Genomic DNA, 5,339 nt, shown 5'->3' on the forward strand with positions numbered 1-5,339 from the left:
TTAAGACTTGTCGAGCATCATTATTAAAGCCGACAGCGGTGAGCACTCTTGATAAAAAATCATGGCTGACGCGATCGAACGCTTTTTGGAAATCAAGAAAAAGCAAAGCCCCTGGGATATTAGCGGCAGCCGCCACCGAGATTACATCGCGACATTCGAGAACGGAAGTCAGTATCGTGCGTCCAGGCACACAGCTTTGGTGGGCGGCAATAATGGTATCGAGCAGCTTAGACAGACGGATATTAATTGCTCGAGCGACAAGTTTATAATCAAAGTTAAGGAGAGTAATAGGACGGAGGGAATCAATTGCAGGTCTACCTGTGGATTTCGGGAGGAGGACCATTCTGCCTTCCTGAAAAGGAGCAGGAAGTGAGACTGCCCGCATCACTTCATTTACCATTGACGTTAAGGTGTCACCAATGAGCGGCCAAAATTGAACATAGAACTCCTTAGGAATACCATCTAATCCAGGCGACTTGCGGGACTGTGATCCTGCAACAACATCATATATGTCATCCTTCTGAAAGGGACGCAGAAAGGCGTCGTTTAATTGAGGAGTGACGACGCGAGGCAGCAAGGAGGTAAAGTCGTCAAGAGAGGTTTCCGCCGGGACATGAGTATCGTACAGATCAGTAAAATAGGTGTAAACGAAGTCAGAAATGTCACGGTGAGAGGTGAACACGCGGCCGTCAGCGGTTGTGAGGGAGGCAAGGCACCCACGTTTCCGGCGCGACCGTAAACGGACTAGATGGTAGAGTGACGTCAGTTCCTCTTGTAGAAGGGAACGTGGTTGAGACCTCGCCCGCAGGCCCTCCATTTGAATGCGTTTGAGCTGCAGCAATTTGGCTTTGATGCGCTGTATATCAGAAACCCGTAGGGGAGCATGCGTAGCACTATCGTACAGTTGACGTAAGACAGAATAGTAAAATTCTTGCGTTCGTCGATCTTCTGCCACCTTCGCAGCCTCAAAACGCATGAGAGCCCTACGGATGTGTGGTTTTGCATACAGTGTCCACCATGCCACGATAGACGGGCACCGGTCCATAGTACGAGAACAACGAGTCCAAATGTCCTCCAGGACGATACCAAGGGAGGTATCTTGCAAATACGCGATATTGAGCATCCAAGGAGGACGAAACAATTTTACCGGTTGTCGCTCGTAATTAAACGTAACGGCTACAGCGCAATGATCAGTAAAACAGGCTGGCATCACATCAACAGCCAGAAGTTGCCCACACAAGGAATCGGAAAGGTAAAAGCGATCGAGGCGACTGCTAGACGTGCAAGAGCAAGACATCTACATCTACATCTACATCTACATCCGTACTCCGCAAGCCACCCGACGGTGTGTGGCGGAGGGGAGTAAAGTAGGTATGTCGCACAAGTGTAGGATAGCGAGAAACCCACACGTCACGCAGGTGCAAGGAGCGCACAAGGTCGTCGAGTTCTTTACTGAAATTAAAATTAGGAGACTGATCTACCGGCCGTAGAACACAATTGAAGTCCCCACCTAAAATTATCTTTGTCGGGGATTTACGAAGCAGGTAAATGACTTCGTCTTTATAGAAACTCGAACGTGCGGTAGTACAACCCGAACCAGAAGGGGCATAAAGAAGGAGTAAACTGAGATCATAAAACGTGCACCCGATCTCCCTTCCACTGTCGAGTACTTCGAAATTCATCAACGGAATGCCTTCTCTATAAAACAAGGCAGTGCCCGTAGAAAGTTCGGAAGCGACATTAAAAAACGTCGAGAACCCAGGAATGGAAAACTGGTCGAATAGGACTTCCTGTAAAAAAACAACATCTGCCCCAGACTGATAGATAAACTGTCGCAAAGCGGCGAGCCGAAGCTCAGAACATATTCTGTTAATATTCAGAGTAAGAAATGTATATGCTTGCATGGAACTTCAACCCAGAAAGAAGAACAAAGATCGGTAGAGAGCCGTCAGCTGACGGAGCAACATACAAGTAATCATACCAGAAACAAGCGCTGAACCACAGAGAGAAAAACTACGAAACAGAACCCTCATCTTCCCACTGCTTTTTCTTCGGCCGTGACGCGGCTCTCTGTGGCTGTTTACGGATTCGACTGCGGCTCCGCGGTGCCGACGCTGTAGCGTTCGGCTGCGTGGGAGCATCATGTAGACATTCCGTGTCAGATTGCGGGAGAGAGGCCTCTACATCCCACTCGTCCGCAGACATGGGTTCACGGTGGGACAGTTGGTGAATAACAACGGGATCCACTGGCTCTGGAGAATCAATCAGTTGTTTGATGGGAGGAGGCTGTGACCCAGAGGGGGCGACAGAAATTCCAGAAGGGGGATGCGAAACAGAGTCAATAGGAGAAGTGTCAGAGAGAACCGGAGAAGACACGTGGCAACCAGAAGCAGGTTCCGTCACGGGCGTCTCCGAAGAGGCTGCCGCGGCAGCAGGAACAACGTCAGATAAGGTATCAGGCAGCTTCTGCAAAGGCGTGATAGCACCTGTGGCGTCCTCATCCACGATTTCCGACTGAGAAAGAGAGTCCTTTACCGGAGGACCATCGGAAGGGCGAGCCAATAAGGAAGATTCATCAGCCGCATCATCCTGTGTTCGCCGACGCTTGTTGTGAGAAATCAGCGCGGGCACATCGGAATTAAGGGCAGCAACATCCCTACTCAAGGACAACGGGGGAAAATCACGGCCGTTGTCGGGCAACGGATCACTGCGTCCCTCAGTAACAGTGAGCGATTCAGTCCGAGATCCTTGCGGGAGAAGATCAGCTAAAGTCAATTTTTTACGCTGTTCGTATGTAGGTTTTAATACCACCACACGCCGCGGACAATTAGTACGGAAATGACCAGTTTCATTACAATAATAACATGTTCCTTCCTGGCCACTGTACGTGATATGGACCCTATAACCACATACCTGTAGGTGAGAAGGAATAGGTTTTTTGACCACCATTTCCACCGACCGAATACCACTATATACCTGTAAGCGGTGCTGAGCAGACCAGCGTTCCTTTCGAATATGGCGTACGTCCCCATAAGGAAGCAAAACGGACTTCAGAAAACAGTCGTCAACCTCGGGCGGAAGGTTAAATACCCGAACATTCGTATATATCACTTCTGCATTTGCCAAGAGAACCATACTAGTGGAACCATCACGGTGCGTAAAGGGTACCTGAGAAACATGACGAGAAAGTAGCCTATCAACCTGGAGCGGGTCAAGAAACTTAACAAAAAACACATATAATTCGCTGTCGAAATATGCGGTATGCACCTGATCAGTAGTGACCTTAACTGTATCGACTAACCAGTCATGTATCTCCAAAGAACCAGGTTGGACGTGACGCGTGGATTTGTGAAAGGTAAAACTGACTGTACCTGTACGCGGAACTTTCGTGGGAACCATGGTGGACATCACGGCGAGAGACGACGCCGCGACAGGAAGGGCCGCACGAACACCAAACACCAGCCGACAACCAGCGATGCGACGCGCACGGAGACCAACACGGCACTAAACTGACAGGAGGAAAACACGCTGCGCTACGGTAGAGGCGGAACTAAGAGCACAACCTAGTCGCCCGACGCGCGAAGCGAGAACTGAACCATCTGAGCTACCGAAGCACGACTCACGCCCCCTACTCACAGCTCTACTTCTACCAGTACCTCGTCTCCTACCTTCCAAAGGTCCCCAGTTCGAGTCTCTGTCGGGCACACAGTTTTAATCTGCCAGGAAGTTTCATATCAGGGCACACTCCGCTGCAGAGTTAAAATCTCATTCTAGAAACGTCCCCCAGGCTGTGGCTAAGCCATGTCTCCGCAATATCCTTTCTTTCAGGAGTGCTAGTTCTGCATGGTTCGCAGGAGAGCTTCTGTAAAGTTTGGAAGGTAGGGGACAAGATACTGGCAGAAGTAAAGCTGCGAGTACCGGCCCGGAATCGTGCTTGGGTAGCTCAGATGGTAGAGCACTTGCCCTCGAAAGGCAAAGGTCCCGAGTTCGAGTCTCGGTCGGGCACACAGTTTTAATCTGCCAGGAAGTTTCGTATCAGCGCACACTCCGCTGCAGAGTGAAAATTCATTCTGAATACATCGAAAAATTTACAGAAGGGTATAACGTTTTGTATTATCGCGAAATATGGGAGCAGGTGTCACTGAAATGATACAGGATCTGGGCTGGACATCATTAAAAGAAAGGCGTTTTTCGTTGCGACGGAATCTTGTCACAAGATTCCAGTCACCAACTTTCTCCTATGAACGAGAAAATATTTTTTGACACCGACGTACATAGGGAGAAACGATAACCGCGATAAAATAAGGGAAATCAGAGCTCGTACGGGAAGATATTGGTGTTCGTTCTTTCCGCACGCTATACAAGACTGGAATAATAGAGAATTGAGAAGGTGGTTCGATGAACCCTCTGCCAGGCACTAGAATGTGATTTGCAGAGTATCCATGTAGATGTAGATGTGGATGGCTCGTCCCAGAGGCGTTCCACTGCGTTCATGTCGGGACTCTGGGGAGGCCAGTACATCTCAGGAATGTTACTGTCCACAGACCGCTGCCCCAAAACGCTGCTTTTGACACGAAGTACTGTCATGCTGTTGCACACAGTCATCGTGTCGGTACTGTTTCTCTGATGCATACGGTACACAATACCGTAAAATGTGGTCATATGCTTCCATATTTAGCGTTTCCTAAGGAAACGCTAATAAGGGAACCACACGCTCAACTCCAGCGTACTTGACTGTCATCACTACACAGTTAAAGTTCCCCAGGCGTTAGCCAGAACCAAACCTTTCCATTCCAAAGCCAGAGAGTATAGCGTCATTCATCACTCCAGATCACTCGTTTCCAATCATCCACCTGAAGGCGCGTCACTCTTTACACAACCTCAATTATCGCTTAGTACTGCCTACAGAAATGTTTTTCCTATGAGAAGCTGATCGACTGTTGTAATTTCATTTTTTTTTAACTTACTACAAAAAGTCTTTGTGCTATCTGGACTGCTGGCAGTACACTGGAAATAACGATTACTTCCTTCGCTTCATTTCATGCAATTTCTTACAACCACCATCCGCGTTGTTCCACAGTCCCTGACCGTTAGTATGCGAGGTATGCCAGGCTTTAGTTATGATTGTCCACTTCACAGTAACATTACCAAAAGTCGACTGAAGCAGGGTTTAAATGTTACTCAGATGACAGCCAACGAATGACCAGCCCACGCTCGAAGTCCTACTGGGCTCTTCTGACCACCTGCGTCTGATGTTACTGCTTCTGTACTGACAAAACAATACCCTCCCCCCCCCCCCCTCACACTCCCGCCCCCACACCACGGCTCCTTTTATACAG

The 5,339-nt window shown here is 48.8% G+C and overlaps 1 non-coding gene across 1 annotated transcript; it reads left to right on the forward strand.

The window, feature by feature from the left end:
• Positions 1 to 3,932: 3,932 nt before the first annotated feature.
• Positions 3,933 to 4,005, forward strand: Trnas-cga (transfer RNA serine (anticodon CGA)). The gene has a single exon. It is a non-coding gene; the product is annotated as a tRNA-Ser (tRNA).
• The last annotated feature ends 1,334 nt before the right edge of the window (positions 4,006 to 5,339 follow it).

This window comes from Schistocerca gregaria, chromosome 7 (assembly GCF_023897955.1).
Source record: "Schistocerca gregaria isolate iqSchGreg1 chromosome 7, iqSchGreg1.2, whole genome shotgun sequence".
Classification (NCBI taxonomy): Eukaryota; Metazoa; Arthropoda; class Insecta; order Orthoptera; family Acrididae; genus Schistocerca; species Schistocerca gregaria.